Below are 23,539 nucleotides of genomic sequence, written 5' to 3'. Positions count from 1 at the left end.
CATTTCTTTGTCTGTAAGGTGCTGTCACCTAAGGAGAAATAGTTGAATTAACTCGTGCCTTGCATCCACTCAAATACCGTACTTCACCATCTGCAGGATTAATTCTATCCTTAATAAAAGATATGGTTTCATAATATGCCCATCGATGTCACTGGCATTTTGTAACGGAGTATTTCCTGACATTCACGTGGATGTCACTAGAACGCAAGGGTTTAACGAAAAAAAGAGAATACATTCTTGGGAACAGTCTCACTATCTGTTATCGTTTCTGCTCTATATTGATCAACGTTGAAATCGGAAGTAACTTAATTTCTATCATTTTTAGTTTTACCAGAGGGTTAAAGGAATAAATGAAACTTATTCTTGGGACGCTGAAGTGATTCCAACAAGACATATCTCGGTATGTTACCGTTTTAGCTCTGATATATATCGACAGACAGATGAATGATATAGTCAACCTATAAGACTTCATACTTACGAATAAGATACTTTGGGAGTAATAACTTTAATTTAATATAATTTATTGGTACTTTTTGTTATAAATAGCCAGAGGCTCACTATAGCAATATATTGTACAGTACAAATTGAGTAAACATTGTTACTATTCACCGAGTTTATGGAAACGAATTCGTTTTACTTGCATAACATAGGAATACACGAAAATTCTAAAAAGAAAGAAAAAGAAAAAAAGGAAAATTCGAGGGGTGTTCCATCAAAAGACTGCCCACTGCCATTGAATTGTAATTCGATAACCCATACACATCGGTGGCACCATTTGCAGTCGGTGAGTTGAATGAGGGGTCGCAGCACGTTCAGATACACCAATGGCCATCCAGCAATTATCAATAGTGCTGGTGAACGAATGGAACTCCATATCACTTTGTGAACAGCATGGAAGCACGTTGCAGAGCTTGTATTAGTGTCCGTGCTGATCACACACCGTTTTAAAAATTATTTAACTGCTGATGTCAGGGGCACACCAAGTGCCTTCGGTACTACTTATTGTATACGTTTAAAAGTGTCATGTTTGTTCTTGTAATCACATGTTTCTTTATTGTTATTGAGATCATACCTGGTATTATACTGCAAAGCTACATTCTCTGTATGGTTCAAAGTTTCACCAATCTATGCCACCTTCCGAGTGATAAATCATACAAAGCTCATTTTTGTCCCTAACTTTTGCACCCGACTGTACTACATACTCAGAAACGACATCGCACCGAAATTATCTATCCCGAAAAGAGTGTGTCAGCCTGGATAGCTCAGTCAGTGAGTTCACCGGTAGACGTGAAGGAGTGCGGACGTTTGCTCCTGCTCGTTGTGACTACCGAATAGCCAGTTAAGTGCGGCTAGCTAAGTGTTATTTCAAGTGACTGTGATTAGTGCTATCTTGCTATAGTGAACAGCTTTGATATTTTTCGAGTATATAGTTATTGTTTGTAAAGTATTTGTTGTTTTTTGTTTGAATTGGTGAGCATCATGTTTCGTGGTTTACGTCAGAACACAGTAAAACTTGCATTCGATAAAAGTACACGACATATACGCCCAACTGCTTTGGATATCCATATTTGGCTGGATGAACAGGTACATGTGAATTTGAATCAGATTGATGGTATTCAATTAAACAGTGAGGAATATTGCGTGTTCTTGAAATTTAGTTCTCCGGAAAAATTTGAACAATTTCTCGTCAATGCACCTAGTGAACTTCTCTTTTTGCATCAAGATGGCTCGCGGAGCCTTGTTTCAGTGCAAAATGCTTCAGATACTCTTACACGTGTACGTATCACAGATCTCCCCCTTGAACTAGATGTTAGTTTTCTCAATTCTGCCCTCAGTAATTACGGAAGTGTGAAAAAGATAGAAAATGAGCAGTGCCGCTTTCCTGTGTTTAATGGCGTACGTATAGCGTATATGGAACTCAAGAAGCATATTCCTTCGAAATTACTCATCCAAGGTTATCGAACAAGCGTTATATACTTTGGGCAACCCCCAACTTGCTTCGCGTGCCACCAGGTCGATCACACGTTTAGTTCTTGTCCCCGACGCCTACAGCGCGCCAAACATTTGAGTACAGCTCCTCTGACGCTCAATATGTCCCAGTTATCTGGAAAAACTCTTCCTCAAACTCCTCGTTACTCAACCGATCAGAGCTTTCAACCTGGTAACAGTACGTTAACAACGGCCTTATCTGACTCATTACCCAGTGCCCACAGTGCTCCATCGCTACAGAACCTCAATGAGTTTCCAGTGCTGACTGTGCCTACTTCCCTGGATCGACCCACGGATACCGGGATACAGGATTCAATAACTAGTGCGCCCCCCGAAGATATAGGAGATCCGCCCATGGTGCCTGATGTCAATGACCAGTGTTCGTTAATAAGTGTGTCGGCAATGGACAAGGCTTCCAACACCAGTGCTTCGCAGATACCGCCTACTAAGGTACTTCACGACCTTCCGCCTCCTTTATCTGACTCAGTTGATGCGGAAAGCAGCAAAACTGTGAGAACGGTTTATATAAGTGAAAAAGCAGGTAAGATTGCCTTGTCAACACACAAGAAAATCAAAACAAACACAGGGAAAGGGAAGGCTGTCGTGACACGTGACTCACGTGAGCCTGTTGTTGGTGCTTCGATTACATCATCGCAACCTAGCTTCTCGACTGTCCTTGACGATTCACTACAAACAGACAGTGTAAAGAATCAACCTGAATAGTGTTGTTGTTTTCTTTTTCCTGTTTGTCAGGTCTCAGCATGCAGTTTGTTTATTTTGCAGCTCTAATAATTCTATTTACTTTCTATCCGCTGTGTATGTCTTACCCTATTGTCACTGTTCGTAAAGTGGGTACTTTAAATTTAAATGGTATAACTAGTCCTACGAAACAACGCTTGTTACATAACTTTATACGATTACATGACTTTGATATACTCAATTTGCAAGAACTCAAAATTGCCGATTTAAGTTTCATAGATCGGTATAATTGTTTTGTTAATCTTGGATATAGTGGTAGAGGTACTGCAATATTAGTGAAGAAAGGAATCCATGTGCAACACGTTACTCGTTTACCGTCTGGCAATGGGCTCAGCCTTGTATGCGATAACATTCTATATGTAAATTTGTATTGCATGTCAGGTTTTCTACACAAAACTGACCGTGAAAATTTTTTTAATGCTGATATCGTGCCTCTGTTTTCTATTCCGCATACGAGTATTATCCTTGCTGGAGATTTCAATTCCATTTTGTTTCGTGACGATTCTACTGGCTATTTTAATAAATGCTTAGCGTTAGAAAGACTGGTCCACGGATTCCGTTTAGTTGATACCTGGCGGTCCAAACGAACTGATATCATTTATACGCATGTCACTCCATCAGTGAAGTCACGCATAGACAGGATCTATACCTCCTTCGATCTCGTACCTCGTGTGTGTGACATTAATGTTCTTATGGCTCCGTTTAGTGATCATAGTGCTGTGTGTATGTTACTCAAATTTCCTCCCCCTCTCCTTGGTTTGAGCCCAACGTTCGGTCCCTCTAACTGGAAACTTAATCCACAGCTTCTGAAATCTGATGATATTAAAGAACTGTTTCGAGAGAAATGGGCTTACTGGTGTCGACAACAGAGATATTTTGGCAGTTTAAATTTGTGGTGGGTTCATTATGCTAAGCATAAAATTAAATCTTTTTTCCAATGGATGCATTCTGAATACCGTCAGAACAGCAAAAATACCATTGACTACCTTTACAAAGTGTTACATGAGTTGTGGCAACAGCCTCCCTCTGCGCACACGTATATGCATATTAATAAAATCAGAGCAAAATTAATTCGATTAGAAAACGACTCTTTACAGACTATCACTAAATCATTCGATTCCAAATTATTGTTGTCTAATGAACGAGTTACATTTTTCCACATCATGCGGCAACATAATAGAAGGAGAACTAATTTTATGGAACATCTTGTATTAGAAAATGGCCAAGTTGTTACTGCATTACCTGATATTATGTCCAGTTTAACACAGCATTATGAACAACTATTTGAATTGCATCCAGTTGCTACTCAGATATGGCCCACTTTCTTTTCCAATATATCTTGTAAATTAACAGCGGCTGACAATGCACAATTGTTAGCCCCGATTACTAAACAAGAGATTTATGATGTGTTAAATACTACAAAGCATTGTAGCAGTCCTGGCAAGGATGGACTCATTTTTCTCTTCTATAAACAGTATTGGGATGTGGTAGGAGATACTTTCACTGCTGTACTTAATGATATGTTTCAATCTGGAAATGTTATGCAAAATGATGGTATCATTATTTTAGTTCCGAAAAAAGGAGCCCAAGCTCATATTTCTAATTTTAGACCCATTACGCTGTTAAATACTGATGTCAAATTATTGTCTAAGATATATAAAGTACGCATGGAAAAAGTTATCGAGAAACTTTTAAGTGGTAAGCAGGCAGCGCTATCAAAAGAACGTAATATTTACTATGCCCTGTGTAGCCTACGAGACATCATGGGATATTTTCAAGTGCAACAGCTCCCTGCCTGTGTCACTTCTATAGATTTCAAACATGCTTTTGATTTTGTCGAGCATAACTATCTTTATGCTGTACTACAAGCATTTGGTTTTGATTCACGTTTTATTGCTAATATTAAAAATTTATATCACAATGCAAAATCCCAGCTTCACATCAATGGTTACTTTAGCTCACCCATATCTATCAAGCGAGGTATCCGCCAAGGATGTCCATTGTCAATGTTGTTATTTGGCTTAGTTCTTGAACCTTTATTGCAAAATTTGTCCTGTTTTCCAGTCTCACATTTACATGATTTTCAAAATATTGTTTGTTTTGCTTTCGCTGATGATGTCTCAATCAGTTGTACCACTGTTGCTCAGGTAAACTATGTGCACCAGTGCTTAAATAGTTATTGTAATGCTAGTGGAGCAAGTACTAATGTCAATAAAACGAAGAGTTTAACCTTTAATAATTGGGCAACGGTCAATAAAGGGTTAACTATCTGTCATTCAGAAATTGTGACGAAATTAAAAATTTTAGGTGTTAATTTTACGAGTAATCTTGATCCAGACTCTGAGACAGTCTGGACGCCAATAATCAATAAAATCAGGACAGTTGTTCTCCAAAATCGTCATCGACAGCTGAATTTAATCCAGAGAGTCTGGTATGTGAATACTTATATATGTTCTCAATTATGGTATACAGCACAGGTATGGCCACTTCCGGACATCTGTGCCAAAAAAGTGCAATCGCTCATTGGCTGGTTTATTTGGTGCGGCTTTTTCTTTCGAGTTCCACAGGTAGTAATGGTGTTACCAGTAGACAATGGTGGCCTTGCTTTAATCAATGTACGACTCAAGTGTAAAATGTTATTTTTATTACGTAGCTATAAATTGTATCATTTGGACCATAGTCATACACAACAATGGCTACAATGTTGGACGCCCACCTTACCTGCTCCAAATCCACCCAATGTTCCTTTCCTTCAACACGCACCCTTATATGTATATAAATTCGTCCTAGCCTGGAGTTATCTGTCTAAACATGATGAGATAAGAGAAATCTGTTCTCGTGATTTTTATCTGTATTTTTTAAAAATGACCTTTACTCCAACTATGATACGAGTACAGCAGAACAATAATAGTTGTAACTGGAATCGCATATGGTTTAATATTCATAGAAAGTTTCTTCCGACTTGTGTACGTAGTTTATGGTATAGTGTTGTGCATGATATTCATGCTACTAATCAACGTTTGTTCGACATTCATCGCCTACCTCATAATGCGTGTTTCCATTGTGGACACCCCGACACCATTATCCACAGATACACCTCTTGCCAGCTAGTAATGTCTGTGTGGTTAAAACTATGTGCTCTCCTTGCTATCGTATGTCGGACATCTCCCCACCATTTTACACCTGATATTATTACCTTACCTGATTACCATTGGTACCCTCCAACCCGCAATAATGCTGTTACTTGGCTAATAGGACACACCTTATACCATATTGATTCCAGTCGCAGTCACATAAGTGTCACGAATTATCATGAATTCTTAAAACGCACCAGATGGAAAACTTTTGGTATGGTACCTTTCCACAAGAATTTCGCAAACTTTTTGACTGCCTCATTTTAACATGATACGACTAGTGTAATATCTGTAAGATCATATTTGTAGTACCTCTAAATTTCTTATAATACTGTCAATATTTTACAAATTCTTGTCTACCTTGATAAGCACAAAAAAATGTAATATGATGATGTGATTTGTATTGTTCTTATAGCACTGTATATATTTCAACTTTCTACTTGTAATTACCGTCTATGTCTTATGTCTAAACGACCAATTTCTTTCAGGTATGTAAGTGACCTTGGGAAATAAAGATGTTTAAAAAAAAGTCGGTAGCGCGTTAGGCTTTTAACCTAACGGTCCAGGGTTCAAGTCCCTGTCCGGGCGATGTATACTTCCTTTTTTTAATTTAAAAAATACGAATATTGATTCGTTGAATAATATAAAAACTATTTCTGCTATATACCAATTAATGACTTATCGTGAAGATTAGAAGAAGAACCAAGCTGCGGTGCAAGGTGGATGTGTTGAGTGAGTGCTCTCTGCAAATAATTTAATTTAAAAAGTTCTACTGATTTTTCAACTCATTTGAAGATAGCGACATGAATATGAATAGCCAGAGATTGTGATAATACCATCTGTAAGTGATAGAAGTGAATAATTATCCAGTTTAGGCGTTTAGTTACAAATGTAAACAAACAACTGAGCAGAGCTGTGTCTGTTATTGCAATTGTGAAATTATCTTCAACAAGTAAGTTGAATAGTTAGACTTATATGCTAGAAGTTTAATCTAGTACATTACTGAAGTTTATTTTCCTTTACTAAATACTATTTCTGTGATTCAATCTCAGTATTAGTACTGTATATAGCATACAACATATTACTTATATGTTTTTGTTTCTCCGAATCCCTGTGTTATGGAAAATTAGTGTGCCAATTTCTAAAGCGATGACTAGCAGCAACCACTATTAAAACTTGCCGCCATTTTGGATCCCGATATAAGTATAATTAACATAGTGTGCTGTATAGTATAAATATACTGTTATATGTGGTTCAATTTGGTTATCGAGAATTAGAGTACTAGTGCCAAATTCTTTGATAAGCAGGAACCATACTGAACGGATACCAAAGCAGGAACATAAGCAGGAACGTAAACTTTGACGCCATTTTGAATCCCGATTTAAATATATTTATTACAGTAGTGCGATCACAATGTCTTCTTGTACAATTTGTAATTCAAAAGTTAGTCGCTATGATGACGCACTACAGTGTTCAAAAAAGAATTGTAATAAATTATTTCATATAGTGTGTTACAAAATATCTGTGGAGAAATATACGGACATGAAGCAGACGGGTATTATAAAGGAATGGGTATGTAGAGATTGTAGTGGTTCTAATCCGAGGGAGGTAGTAATTACAAAAACTGTACCACCGAGCGCAACTGAGTCAATGCTAATTAACAAAAGTACATCCTCAAAATTGGATGACAAATCTTTGAATCCTTCTGATATAGGAATGAAGCTTGAGGAACTCTGTGCTCAAATAGCTCAATTAACAGCTAGTGTTCAATTTATGTCTAATCAACACGATGAATTGTTGAAGAAACTTGAACTAGAGATTAAGGGTAATATTCAACGGGATAAGGATATAGCCAAGCTAAAAGCAGAAAACATAGAATTGAAAAAGCAATTAAAATTACAGGATGTAGAAATAAATGATCTTAATCAGTATGGACGTAATAAAAATATTGAAATACATGGTATACAGGAGCGTACTGGTGAAAATTTAAAGGAAGTTGTAATCGACATGGCTCAAAAATTAAGAATAAAATGTGGGGAGGAAGATATTGATGATGTTCACCGATTATCAAACGGTAAAAATAAACCAAAAGCAATAATTGTACAATTTACAACGCGCACAGTGAGAGATATGTGGTTGACTAAAAGAAATACGGGTTTAGTTAGTAATAATTTAGTATCTGGAAGTAATGATAGTAGAATATTTGTGAATGTAAATTTAACACCTAAAAATAAGCAATTATTTTGGAAAGCTAGAACAGCTGCAAGAAATACACAGCATAAATACTGTTGGGTAAATGGCAATGGACAAATTTTAATTAGGAAAAACGAAAATAGCCAGGTTATGATTATTAAAACTGAAGAAGATGTACCAGGATTTCCAAATTCTATTCCAGTGTAATCTTGAAATATGTAGGCTATAATTTAAGATGGCAGTAGTTAAAAGTACGTTTGATATATATTACCAGAATGTGAATGGGTTAAAAACTAAAATTAACGAATTTTACCTAAGCTCTACCATGTTTAATTTTGATTGTGTTGCCATTACTGAATCATGGCTAAGACATGAAATATTTAATAATGAGTTGTTTGACGATAAATATTTGGTCTACTAGAAAAGATCGTAACCTAGAGCGTAGTAATATGAAAGATGGAGGTGGTGTTCTCTTAGCTGTTCACAATAATTATATCTCTGAAAGAATAACAAAATTTGAATTGCCAGATAATGTGGATTTGTGGGTTAAAATTCAGTTATCAGACTTAACATGTATATATATTTGTGTAGTTTATTTCCCGCCACATAGTTCAGAAGAATTATATTTAAATTTTTTTCGAAATATTGAAAGATTTAATGAACTAACATTATCTCAAAATGTTTTTATTATAGGAGATTTGAATTTGGCGCTTTTAACAGATTATTTGGATGGTAACTATTTTTTAAATTTGCCTAATTTGGAGAACAATGTCTTACATAAAGTAAATTTTTTAAATTTCTCACAAATCAATAAAGTAAGAAATCTAAACAATAGAATTTTAGATGTTGTATTTACTAATGTATTACACGTTGAAGTTCTTGAATCTGATATTCATTTTGTTCAACCAGATCGTCATCACCCATGTTTGAATATTAGTATTCCGTTTCATAAAAACTGTAAGACACGAAATGAAATGGAAGACGTAGTCTACAACTTTTGTAAGTGTGATTTCTTGAAACTTTATCAATTATTGAGATGTAAGAAATGGGATTCCTTATATGAGATTAAGGATATTGATAATTGTGTCGAGTTTTTCTATTCTGAATTATATGGAGTTTTAAATGAATGTACACCTAAAAATATCAAGAGGAAACGTTCATATCCAACCTGGTTTACTCCTGAAATAATAAAAATGTTAAGGAAGAAAGAACGTTATAGAAAGAAATTTAAAAAATCAAGACTTTACTCAGATTACATGCAATTTGTTGCACTAAGGACACAAGTAAAAAATAGTATTGAAATAGCTTTTCGTGATTATAACAACGCAATAGAAGAGCAAATTGTAAAGGAACCTAGGAAATTTTGGAACTATATTAATAAGAAAAAATCTTCAAACATAAATCAATTTGTACTTGAATATAACAAAGAAAAAATTGTTGACAATAAATTGAAATGCGAAGCTTTTGCTAAGCATTTTCAATCAGTATATAGTTCTGAAATACCTAATATTAAACTATCAGATATTTTTCTGAATGATGTTTCTTCGATTGTAGATACAATGTCACTGGATAGGATCACTGAAACAGAAGTAATCGAAGCTATTGACAAAATGAAAGGTAAAAGGTCAATTAGTAATGATGGTATACCATCTTACATTTTTAAAGGTTGTAAGGAATTTATTGTTAAGCCATTGACCTACATATTTAATCTGTCTATCACTCAGTGTTATTTTCCTGCAAAATTTAAAATATCAGCAATATGTCCAGTTCCAAAAATTAATCCTGTAAAATTAATACAAGACCATAGGCCGATAAGTTTGATTTCTTCTCCAGCTAAAATATTCGAATCAGTAATCTGTAAACACCTGTTTAATCACATCTCACGATATCTCTCTGATTCCCAATATGGTTTTAGACATAATAGATCAACAGTAACAAATTTGTTGAATATAAGTCAAGCAATTAGTGAAGCTCTTACCGTAAGGTCTCAAATTGATGTAGTGTATACAGATTTTAAGCGAGCCTTTGATTTGATTAATCACGAAATACTTCTTAAAAAGATTAAAGGATTTGGTATTTCAAATGAATTAATCTGACTATTTAAGTCATATTTAAGCAACAGAATCCAATATGTAACATATAATAATTGTAAATCTAAACAATATTCTGTATATTCTGGAGTACCACAAGGATCCAATTTAGGGCCTTTGCTATTTTTAATTATGATAAACGATTTACCTGAAGAGTTCCAATATTCTTCGTGTCTAATGTTTGCTGATGATACTAAATTATACAAACCAATTTCTACAAGAGATGATTGTGAAAAATTACAGAGAGATCTGGTGAGGTTGAGTGAATGGTGTCAAAGAAACAACTTTGAACTCAATATTTCAAAATGCAATGTTGTAACATTTTCAATCACAAAGAAACCTGTTATATTTAAATATATTATAGGGAATCAAGTACTGGAGAGGAAAGAAGTTGTCAGGGATCTGGGAGTATGGTTTGATGCAAATCTAAAGTTTACATATCATATGGATATCAAAACAAATGAGGCGTTTAAAATGCTTGGATTTATTAAACGATCGTGCTGTCATTTTAAAAACATAAAAACAATATTAACTTTATATAACTCTTTTGTAAGAACAAAATTAGAGTACGCTTCTATAATTTGGGAACCATATTAGTAAAAACCAAAGCAACAAATAGAAAAGGTACAAAAGAAAATGTTAAAATATATTAGTTATAAAATAGATAATATACCAACTCGTTATGTATCTTACAATATACTTCTCAGGAGGTTTCAGCTTTTGTCACTGGAGGATAGAAGGTTTATTCAATGTGTATTGTACTTGAAAAAACTTATTGATAACCAAGAGGATAATATGTCTTTCTTAGGTAAATTACCATTCTATTGTCCTCGTCAAAACCTGAGATTCAGACAAATGTTTTATATGCCTGACAACAAAACAAATTTAGCAAAAAACTCTCCGTTGTATAGGATATGTGATAGAGGCAATAAAATACATTCTATGGGTCTGGACATATTTCAATTAAGATGCTCAATATTTAAACAAAAATGCCTCCAAATGTTACTTAATAAAGTGTAAAGATTGTTATTATATCTGGTACTTATTGACTGTACGTGAACAAAACAAGAGTAATGGTTAGTTGTTAGAATTACTTTACATGTAGCACATTCTGCACCATTATAAAATTAACAATTTGTGCTTTGTAATTGCCTTCGGGTGTTAAGTACAAATAAATTATTATTATTATTATTATTAAGATGATATAGTATTTAGTTGAGCTCATCAAAGCGTGAAGTAGATGTTAATTATGACCAATCAAGCAACTTTTCTACGAAAACGAAAGTAAATTTTAACTGGCAATCAGGCCGGTTAGCTCAGTTGGTTAGAGCGTCGTGCTAATAACGCGAAGGTCATGGGTTCGATCCCCTTACTGGCCATAAATTTTATAATCGAACGGTTTGATACGTTTGTCGTGAATCTAGCTTGCTTTGCTGGATGCTACGTGCAAATGGGAATATTTCGCGGCTATGCACCATACCAAAACAAACAGAAAATGTTACATTACAAGACGAAATAGTAACATTTAGAGTCCTTCTTTCACGAGAAATCGTATCCTCTCGAGACGAAAAGTGCATTTTCAAATTTGAAACAAGACAATTCTCGCAACACTAGTTTACCCATGTTTAAGATCTCTACACTGTTTTAGTATTACATGATTGATAGTATGAAACTGATAGTGAGATTGTAGGAACACAATTAAGAGCATTTATTAGTGCTGAACGATACGCAAGACATTACACAGTGTACTCCAGCTGTTATATCGCACCGTTCGGGGACATTTTGTGACGTGACGGGGAAGCGTTCTGATCACCTTTAGATAAAATTTCGTATAACAATAATAGTAATAAATTTACAAAAATATACGAGATCAGTTTTGTTAGAATAGAGACGAGACAAGAATTGTAAATAAAATAACGAGATGAGGAAACACTTCTCGTTTCGTGGGCAATACTGAATTTCCTAGTGGCTGTGTGGATAACCTACGCGTCTTTGGCGTATGAGATGGCTTTGATTCTCGGCAGGAGCTAATGCGGTTCGGATTCCATCTTAAGGTGTAGGTCCACGTCTGTTATAGCCTTGCTGGTGAAGGGGACGCAAATCACAAATCAATTCAAATTCAATTGATGGGCAACATTGATTGAATAATTAAGAGAAAAGTAAATAAGATTTACTTACAAGACCTCAGAGACAAGGGTTCAGGTTGCGATTATTAAAAGAAGAAAAAGGAAGCACGATAGTAATTATATTTTAACCTAACGAACTAGGGTTCGATTCTTTATTCGGGCCATCGTTTATAACAAAAGTAACTATGACTGAGTGGCGAAATGAATCTTTATGCCAATATGAAGTTAATGATTTTAAAGATAGTACAGAATGGGATTTAAACGGATCTAACAAATCTAGAACAGATATTATTGTTAATTTTGTGATCGAAGAAGCATTATGACACTGCAATAGTCTTGAGACTTACGCGAACTCAATTCGTAGTAAATCTATTTATAACTTCTATTCGTAATACAGCAGCAAGATCAGAGATTGAACTTACTCTTGGGACGTTGAAATCATATTCAGTAGCCATCTTTTCTATTCTAGCATTTTCGTTATACGAAGACAAATATTCAAACCAGAAAATGATACTGGTTCATAGAACTTCCGGCTGCACTTGAGGAATGAAGTCGTAAATAGAATATACTTTTCAAACTTTTAATTGCCGAAAATTGCTATTCGGTATCTATCACTTTTTGCTTCATGGCGATCAACACTAAAACAGGAAATTCTTAATATCTATCACTTCCGGTTTGAATAGAGTTTTAATCCCTTGCGTTTCAGGTGTCATTTTCTTTTGTGCGTTCTGTAATACCAGGTTCTCATTTGATGTTAAACGACTGTCTGAACCGTTATATAGGGTATAGTTATTGTGTACGCACACGGAGAGCATTCAAATTATTGACAAAAGAAAATATTTACATTGTGGAACTCTTGAATTGAAAAACAGAAATTTTGATGTTCTGAAGGGATTTTATGTTGTTTCAGGTTGGCAGTACTGACTGGAGATTAAAGACTTTTTACACCTTTCTTCCTGTCTTGAAGTTGCCAATTGTTTATCGTCAAAACGCATGTGTGTCGTAATTGAATGCTCCCTTAGACCAGCCATCCACTGAGACAAAACATTTCTTTGTCTGTAAGGTGCTGTCACCTAAGGAGAAATAGTTGATTTAACTCGTGCCTTGCATCCACTCAAATACCGTACTTCACCATCTGCAGGATTAATTCTATCCTTAATAAAAGATATGTTTTCATGATATGCCCATGGATGTCACTGGTATTTTGTAACGGAGTATTTCCTGACATTCACGTGGATGCCATTACAACGCAAGGGTTTAACGAAAGAAAGAGAATCCATTCATGGGAACAGTCTCACTATCTGTTATCGTTTCTGCTCTATATTGATCAACGTTGAAATCGGAAGTAACTTAATTTCTATCATTTTTAGTTTTACCAGAGGGTTAAAGGAATAAATGAAACTTATTCTTGGGACGCTGAAGTGATTCCAACAAGACATATCTCGGTATGTTACCGTTTTAGCTCTGATATATTTAGACAGACAGATGAATGATATAGTCAACCTATAAGACTTCATACTTACGAATAAGATACTTTGGGAGTAATAACTTTAATTTAATATAATTTATTGGTACTTTTTGTTATAAATAGCCAGAGGCTCACTATAGCAATATATTGTACAGTACAAATTGAGTAAACATTGTTACTATTCACCGAGTTTATGGAAACGAATTCGTTTTACTTGCATAACATAGGAATACACGAAAATTCTAAAAAGAAAGAAAAAGAAAAAAAGGAAAATTCGAGGGGTGTTCCATCAAAAGACTGCCCACTGCCATTGAATTGTAATTCGATAACCCACACACATCGGTGGCACCATTTGCAGTCGGTGAGTTGAATGAGGGGTCGCAGCACGTTCAGATACACCAATGGCCATCCAGCAATTATCAATAGAGCTGGTGAACGAATGGAACTCCATATCACTTTGTGAACAGCATGGAAGCACGTTGCAGAGCTTGTATTACTGTCCGTGCTGATCACACACCGTTTTAAAAATTATTTAACTACTGATGTCAGGGGCACACCAAGTGCCTTCGGTACTACTTATTGTATACGTTTAAAAGTGTCATGTTTGTTCTTGTAATCACATGTTTCTTTATTGTTATTGAGATCATACCTGGTATTATACTGCAAAGCTACATTCTCTGTATGGTTCAAAGTTTCACCAATCTATGCCACCTTCCGAGTGATAAATCATACAAAGCTCACTTTTGTCCCTAACTTTTGCACCCGACTGTACTACATACTCAGAAACGACATCGCACCGAAATTATCTATCCCGATAAGAGTGTGTCACCCTGGATAGGTCAGTCGGTAGAGCGTTAGGCTTTTAACCTAACGGTCCAGGGTTCAAGTCCGTGTCTGGGCGATGTATACTTCCTTTTTTTAATTTAAAAAATACGAATATTGATTCGTTGAATAATATAAAAACTATTTCTGCTATATACCAATTAATGACTAATCGTGAAGATGATATAGTATTTAGTTGAGCTCATCAAAGCGTGAAGTAGATGTTAATTATGACCAATCAAGCAACTTTTCTACGAAAACGAAAATAAATTTTAACTGGCAATCAGGCCGGTTAGCTCAGTTGGTTAGAGCGTCGTGCTAATAACGCGAAGGTCATGGGTTCGATCCCCTTACTGGCCATAAATTTTATAATCGAACGGTTTGATACGTTTGTCGTGAATCTAGCTTGCTTTGCTGGATGCTACGTGCAAATGGGAATATTTCGCGGCTATGCACCATACCAAAACAAACAGAAAATGTTACATTACAAGACGAAATAGTAACATTTAGAGTCCTTCTTTCACGAGAAATCGTATCCTCTCGAGACGAAAAGTGCATTTTCAAATTTGAAACAAGACAATTCTCGCAACACTAGTTTACCCATGTTTAAGATCTCTACACTGTTTTAGTATTACATGATTGATAGTATGAAACTGATAGTGAGATTGTAGGAACACAATTAAGAGCATTTATTAGTGCTGAACGATACACAAGACATTACACAGTGTACTCCAGCTGTTATATCACACCGTTCGGGGACATTTTGTGACGTGACGGGGAAGCGTTCTGATCACCTTTAGATAAAATTTCGTATAACAATAATAGTAATAAATTTACAAAAATATACGAGATAAGTTTTGTTAGAATAGAGACGAGACAAGAATTGTAAATAAAATAACGAGATGAGGAAACACTTCTCGTTTCGTGGGCAATACTGAATTTCCTAGTGGCTGTGTGGACAACCTACGCGTCTTTGGCGTATGAGACGGGTTTGATTCTCGGCAGGAGCTAATGCGGTTCGGATTGCACCTTAAGGTGTAGGTCCACGTCTGTTATAGCCTTGCTGGTGAAGGAGACGCAAATCACAAATCAATTCAAATTCAATTGATGGGCAACATTGGTTGAATAATTATGAGAAAAGTAAATAAGATTTACTTACAAGACCTCAGAGACAAGTGTTCAGGTTGCGATTATTAAAAAAGAAAAAGGAAGCACGATAGTAGTTATATTTTAACCTAACGAACTAGGGTTCGATTCCTTATTCGGGCCATCGTTTATAACAAAAGTAACTATGACTGAGTGACGAAATGAATCTTTATGCCAATATGAAGTTAATGATTTTAAAGATAGTACAGAATGGGATTTAAACGGATCTAACAAATCTAGAACAGATATTATTGTTAATTTTGTGATCGAAGAAGCATTATGACACTGCAATAGTCTTGAGACTTACGCGAACTCAATTCGTAGTAAATCTATTTATAACTTCTATTCGTAATACAGCAGCAAGATCAGAGATTAAACTTACTCTTGGGACGTTGAAATCATATTCAGTAGCCATCTTTTCTATTCTAGCATTTTCGTTATACGAAGACAAATATTCAAACCAGAAAATGATACTGGTTCATAGAACTTCCGGCTGCACTTGAGGAATGAAGTCGTAAATAGAATATACTTTTCAAACTTTTAATTGCCGAAAATTGCTATTCGGTATCTATCACTTTTTGCTTCATGGCGATCAACACTAAAACAGGAAATTCTTAATATCTATTACTTCCGGTTTGAATAGAGTTTTAATCCCTTGCGTTTCAGGTGTCATTTTCTTTTGTGCGTTCTGTAATACCAGGTTCTCATTTGATGTTAAACGACTGTCTAAACCGTTATATAGGGTATAGTTATTGTGTACGCACACGGAGAGCATTCAAATTATTGATAAAAGAAAATATTTACATTGTGGAACACTTGAATTGAAAAACAGAAATTTTGATGTTCTGAAGGGATTTTATGTTGCTTCAGGTTGGCAGTACTGACTGGAGATTAAAGACTTTTTACACCTTTCTTCCTGTCTTGAAGTTGCCAATTGTTTATCGTCAAAACGCATGTGTGTCGTAATTGAATGCTCCCTTAGACCAGCCATCCACTGAGACAAAACATTTCTTTGTCTGTAAGGTGCTGTCACCTAAGGAGAAATAGTTGAATTAACTCGTGCCTTGCATCCACTCAAATACCGTACTTCACCATCTGCAGGATTAATTCTATCCTTAATAAAAGATATGTTTTCATGATATGCCCATCGATGTCACTGGTATTTTGTAACGGAGTATTTCCTGACATTCACGTGATTGTCACTAGAACGCAAGGGTTTAACGAAAGAAAGAGAATCCATTCTTGGGAACAGTCTCACTATCTGTTATCGTTTCTGCTCTATATTGATCAACGTTGAAATCGGAAGTAACTTAATTTCTATCATTTTTAGTTTTACCAGAGGGTTAAAGGAATAAATGAAACTTATTCTTGGGACGCTGAAGTGATTCCAACAAGACATATCTCGGTATGTTACCGTTTTAGCTCTGATATATATCGACAGACAGATGAATGATATAGTCAACCTATAAGACTTCATACTTACGAATAAGATACTTTGGGAGTAATAACTTTAATTTTAATATAATTTATGGTATACGGACAAAATCTCGCGGCCGAAACATCGCCGCCCAAAATCTCGCCAGCCAAAACCTCGCGGGACAAAATCTCGCCGGGCCAAAACCTCGCGTGGCCAAAACCTCGCCGCCCAAAACCTCGCGGGACAAAATCTCGCCGGGCCAAAACCTCGTGTGGCCAAAACCTCGTGTGGCCAAAACCTCGCCGCCCAAAACCTCGCGGGACAAAATCTCGCGTGGCCAAAACCTCGCCGCACAAAACCTCGCGGGACAAAATCTCGCCGGGCCGAAACCTCGCCGCCCAAAATCTCGCCGGGCCAAAACCTCGCCGCGAATGAAACTTTTCTTTAAAATTTACCCAATGTGTTTCCTAATATGCAATTCCACATTACAAATAATAATAATAATAATAATAATAATAATAATAATAATAATAATAATAATAATAATAAGAAGAAGAAGAAGAAGAAGAAGAAGATACAAAACATCGTGTGCGTGGGCTTTCTCGGGTTATTCCCGTTTCCTCCCACTTTCTTTATTCGATCATTTCCTTCATCCTGGTCATCTACGTCTCCTTTAACCTATAGGACATAATCAAGGGACGTCGTAAAAACTCATATATTATTTCATACTTTCATAAATATTATTAGATTTTTGTTAAAATTTTAAGTTTTTGGATGTTCCAAAGTTCACGAAACTAACCTCGTTAGTTGTCATTACTTTCCTTATGCAGACTTTCATTCCCTATAACCAGTTTAAAAACATCCTGTCGCCCTACCTTCACATTGAAATCCTCTAATACAGAAATAGAATTTTCATATGGTATCGCGGGACTTATTCTAATACCCGTGATACTTCTTCTGAAACAGCGTCTTTTATACCGCCATCCTTATCATCTGTTGGAACATTTACATTTTGGTCAGGCGAGATATTGGGTATGGCGATATTTTGGGGCGCGAGGTTTTGTCCCGGCGAGGTTTTGGCCCGCCAGGTTTTGGGTGGCGAGGTTTTGGCCAGGCGAGGTTTTGGCCCCGCGAGATTTTGGCCCGCGACGTTTTGGGCGGCGAGGTTTTGACCAGGCGGGGTTTTGGCCCGGCGAGATTTTGTCCCGCGAGGTTTTGGGCGGCGAGGTTTTGGCCAGGCGAGGTTTCGGCCTGGCGAGATTTTGGGCCGCGAGGTTATGGGAGGCGAGGTTTTGGTCCGTGAGGTTGTCGCCGCGAGGTTCTGGCCGCGACGTTTTGTACCCAAACCATAATTTATTGGTACTTTTTGTTATAAATAGCCAGAGGCTCACTATAGCAATATATTGTACAGTACAAATTGAGTAAACATTGTTACTATTCACCGAGTTTATGGAAACGAATTCGTTTTACTTGCATAACATAGGAATACACGAAAATTCTAAAAAGAAAGAAAAAGAAAAAAAGGAAAATTCGAGGGGTGTTCCATCAAAAGACTGCCCACTGCCATTGAATTGTAATTCGATAACCCACACACATCGGTGGCACCATTTGCAGTCGGTGAGTTGAATGAGGGGTCGCAGCACGTTCAGATACACCAATGGCCATCCAGCAATTATCAATAGAGCTGGTGAACGAATGGAACTCCATATCACTTTGTGAACAGCATGGAAGCACGTTGCAGAGCTTGTATTACTGTCCGTGCTGATCACACACCGTTTTAAAAATTATTTAACTACTGATGTCAGGGGCACACCAAGTGCCTTCGGTACTACTTATTGTATACGTTTAAAAGTGTCATGTTTGTTCTTGTAATCACATGTTTCTTTATTGTTATTGAGATCATACCTGGTATTATACTGCAAAGCTACATTCTCTGTATGGTTCAAAGTTTCACCAATCTATGCCACTTTCCGAGTGATAAATCATACAAATCTCACTTTTGTCCCTAACTTTTCCACCCGACTGTACTACATACTCAGAAACGACATCGCACCGAAATTATCTATCCCGAAAAGAGTGTGTCAGCCCGAATAGCTCAGTCGGTAGAGCGTTAGGCTTTTAACCTAACGGTCCAGGGTTCAAGTCCCTGTCCGGGCGATGTATACTTCCTTTTTTTAATTTAAAAAATACGAATATTGATTCGTTGAATAATATAAAAACTATTTCTGCTATATACCAATTAATGACTAATCGTGAAGATGATATAGTATTTAGTTGAGCTCACCAAAGCGTAAAGTAGATGTTAATTATGACCAATCAAGCAATTTTTCTACGAAAACGAAAATAAATTTTAACTGGCAAACAGGCCGATTAGCTCAGTTGGTTAGAGCGTCGTGCTAATAACGCGAAGGTCATGGGTTCGATTCCCTTACTGGCCATGAATTTTATAGTCGAACGGTTTGATACGTTTGTCGTGAGTCTAGCTTGATTTACTGGATGCTACGTGCAAATGGGAATATTTCGCGGCTATACACCATACCAAAACAAACAGCAAATGTTACATTACAAGAGGAAATAGTAACAATTAGAGTCCTTCTTTCACGAGAAATCGTATCCTCTCGAGACGAAAAGTGCATTTTCAAATTTGAAACAAGACAATTCTCGCAACACTAGTTTACCCATGTTTAAGATCTCTACACTGTTTTAGTATTACATGATTGATAGTATGAAACTGATAGTGAGATTGTAGGAACACAAGAGCATTTATTAGTGCTGAACGATACACAAGACATTACACAGTGTACTCCAGCTGTTATATCACACCGTTCGGGGACATTTTGTGACGTGACGGGGAAGCGTTCTGATCACCTTTAGATAAAATTTCGTATAACAATAATAGTAATAAATTTACAAAAATATACGAGATAAGTTTTGTTAGAATAGAGACGAGACAAGAATTGTAAATAAAATAACGAGATGAGGAAACACTTCTCGTTTCGTGGGCAATACTGAATTTCCTAGTGGCTGTGTGGACAACCTACGCGTCTTTGGCGTATGAGACGGGTTTGATTCTCGGCAGGAGCTAATGCGGTTCGGATTGCACCTTAAGGTGTAGGTCCACGTCTGTTATAGCCTTGCTGGTGAAGGAGACGCAAATCACAAATCAATTCAAATTCAATTGATGGGAAACATTGGTTGAATAATTATGAGAAAAGTAAATAAGATTTACTTACAAGACCTCAGAGACAAGTGTTCAGGTTGCGATTATTTAAAAAGAAAAAGGAAGAACGATAGTAGTTATATTTTAACTAGGGTTCGATTCCTTATTCGGGCCATCGTTTATAACAAAAGTAACTATGACTGAGTGACGAAATGAATCTTTATGCCAATATGAAGTTAATGATTTTAAAGATAGTACAGAATGGGATTTAAACGGATCTAACAAATCTAGAACAGATATTATTGTTAATTTTGTGATCGAAGAAGCATTATGACACTGCAATAGACTTGAGACTTACGCGAACTCAATTCGTAGTAAATCTATTTATAACTTCTATTCGTAATACAGCAGCAAGATCAGAGATTAAACTTACTCTTGGGACGTTGAAATCATATTCAGTAGCCATCTTTTCTATTCTAGCATTTTCGTTATACGAAGACAAATATTCAAACCAGAAAATGATACTGGTTCATAGAACTTCCGGCTGCACTTGAGGAATGAAGTCGTAAATAGAATATACTTTTCAAACTTTTAATTGCCGAAAATTGCTATTCGGTATCTATCACTTTTTGCTTCATGGCGATCAACACTAAAACAGAAAATTCTTAATATCTATTACTTCCGGTTTGAATAGAGTTTTAATCCCTTGCGTTTCAGGTGTCATTTTCTTTTGTGCGTTCTGTAATACCAGGTTCTCATTTGATGTTAAACGGCTGTCTAAACCGTTATATAGGGTATAGTTATTGTGTACGCACACGGAGAGCATTCAAATTATTGATAAAAAAAATATTTACATTGTGGAACACTTGAATTGAAAAACAGAAATTTTGATATTCTGAAGGGATTTTATGTTGCTTCAGGTTGGCAGTACTGACTGGAGATTAAAGACTTTTTACACCTTTCTTCCTGTCTTGAAGTTGCCAATTGTTTATCGTCAAAACGCATGTGTGTCGTAATTGAATGCTCCCTTAGATCAGCCATCCACTGAGACAAAACATTTCTTTGTCTGTAAGGTGCTGTCACCTAAGGAGAAATAGTTGAATTAACTCGTGCCTTGCGTCCACTCAAATACCGTACTTCACCATCTGCAGGATTAATTCTATCCTTAATAAAAGATATGTTTTCATGATATGCCCATCGATGTCACTGGTATTTTGTAACGGAGTATTTCCTGACATTCACGTGGATGTCACTAGAACGCAAGGGTTTAACGAAAGAAAGAGAATACATTCTTGGGAACAGTCTCACTATCTGTTATCGTTTCTGCTCTATATTGATCAACGTTGAAATCGGAAGTAACTTAATTTCTATCATTTTTAGTTTTACCTGAGGGTTAAAGGAATAAATGAAACTTATTCTTGGGACGCTGAAGTAATTCCAACAAGACATATCTCGGTATGTTACCGTTTTAGCTCTGATATATATCGACAGACAGATGAATGATATAGTCAACCTATAAGACTTCATACTTACGAATAAGATACTTTGGGAGTAATAACTTTAATTTAATATAATTTATGGTATACGGACAAAATCTCGCGGCCGAAACATCGCCGCCCAAAATCTCGCCGGCCAAAACCTCGCGGGACAAAATCTCGCCGGGCCAAAACCTCGCGTGGCCAAAACCTCGCCGCACAAAACCTCGCGGGACAAAATCTCGCCGGGCCGAAACCTCGCCGCCCAAAATCTCGCCGGGCCAAAACCTCGCCGCGAATGAAACTTTTCTTTAAAATTTACCCAATGTGTTTCCTAATATGCAATTCCACATTACAAATAATAATAATAATAATAATAATAATAATAATAATAATAATAATAATAATAATCATAAGAAGAAGAAGAAGAAGAATATACAAAACATCGTGTGCGTGGGCTTTCTCGGGTTATTCCCGTTTCCTCCCACTTTCTTTATTCGATCATTTCCTTCATCCTGGTCATCTACGTCTCCTTTAACCTATAGGACATAATCAAGGGACGTCGTAAAAACTCATATATTATTTCATACTTTCATAAATATTATTAGATTTTTGTTAAAATTTTAAGTTTTTGGATGTTCCAAAGTTCACGAAACTAACCTCGTTAGTTGTCATTACTTTCCTTATGCAGACTTTCATTCCCTATAACCAGTTTAAAAACATCCTGTCGCCCTACCTTCACATTGAAATCCTCTAATACAGAAATAGAATTTTCATATGGTATCGCGGGACTTATTCAAATACCCGTGATACTTCTTCTGAAACAGCGTCTTTTATACCGCCATCCTTATCATCTGTTGGAACATTTACATTTTGGTCAGGCGAGATATTGGGTATGGCGATATTTTGGGGCGCGAGGTTTTGTCCCGGCGAGGTTTTGGCCCGCGAGGTTTTGGGTGGCGAGGTTTTGGCCAGGCGAGGTTTTGGCCCCGCGAGATTTTGGCCCGCGACGTTTTGGGCGGCGAGGTTTTGACCAGGCGGGGTTTTGGCCCGGCGAGATTTTGTCCCGCGAGGTTTTGGGCGGCGAGGTTTTGGCCAGGCGAGGTTTCGGCCTGGCGAGATTTTGGGCCGCGAGGTTATGGGAGGCGAGGTTTTGGCCAGGCGAGGTTTTGGTCCGTGAGGTTGTCGCCGCGAGGTTCTGGCCGCGACGTTTTGTACCCAAACCATAATTTATTGGTACTTTTTGTTATAAATAGCCAGAGGCTCACTATAGCAATATATTGTACAGTACAAATTGAGTAAACATTGTTACTATTCACCGAGTTTATGGAAACGAATTCGTTTTACTTGCATAACATAGGAATACACGAAAATTCTAAAAAGAAAGAAAAAGAAAAAAAGGAAAATTCGAGGGGTGTTCCATCAAAAGACTGCCCACTGCCATTGAATTGTAATTCGATAACCCACACACATCGGTGGCACCATTTGCAGTCGGTGAGTTGAATGAGGGGTCGCAGCACGTTCAGATACACCAATGGCCATCCAGCAATTATCAATAGAGCTGGTGAACGAATGGAACTCCATATCACTTTGTGAACAGCATGGAAGCACGTTGCAGAGCTTGTATTACTGTCCGTGCTGATCACACACCGTTTTAAAAATTATTTAACTACTGATGTCAGGGGCACACCAAGTGCCTTCGGTACTACTTATTGTATACGTATAAAAGTGTCATGTTTGTTCTTGTAATCACATGTTTC

The 23,539-nt window shown here is 36.6% G+C and overlaps 4 non-coding genes across 4 annotated transcripts; all 4 read left to right on the top strand.

Annotated features, from left to right (window-relative positions):
• Positions 1-11,470: 11,470 nt before the first annotated feature.
• On the top strand, positions 11,471-11,544 carry TRNAI-AAU (transfer RNA isoleucine (anticodon AAU)). The gene has a single exon. It is a non-coding gene; the product is annotated as a tRNA-Ile (tRNA).
• A 3,323-nt stretch (positions 11,545-14,867) lies between these two features.
• On the top strand, positions 14,868-14,941 carry TRNAI-AAU (transfer RNA isoleucine (anticodon AAU)). Its single transcript has one exon. It is a non-coding gene; the product is annotated as a tRNA-Ile (tRNA).
• A 4,287-nt stretch (positions 14,942-19,228) lies between these two features.
• TRNAK-UUU (transfer RNA lysine (anticodon UUU)) lies at positions 19,229-19,301 on the top strand. The gene has a single exon. It is a non-coding gene; the product is annotated as a tRNA-Lys (tRNA).
• A 207-nt stretch (positions 19,302-19,508) lies between these two features.
• On the top strand, positions 19,509-19,582 carry TRNAI-AAU (transfer RNA isoleucine (anticodon AAU)). Its single transcript has one exon. It is a non-coding gene; the product is annotated as a tRNA-Ile (tRNA).
• The last annotated feature ends 3,957 nt before the right edge of the window (positions 19,583-23,539 follow it).

This window comes from Thermobia domestica, chromosome 16 (genome assembly GCF_964235325.1).
Source record: "Thermobia domestica chromosome 16, izTheDome1.hap1.1, whole genome shotgun sequence".
Classification (NCBI taxonomy): Eukaryota; Metazoa; Arthropoda; class Insecta; order Zygentoma; family Lepismatidae; genus Thermobia; species Thermobia domestica.
This window is presented reverse-complemented; position numbering and strand designations above follow the sequence as displayed.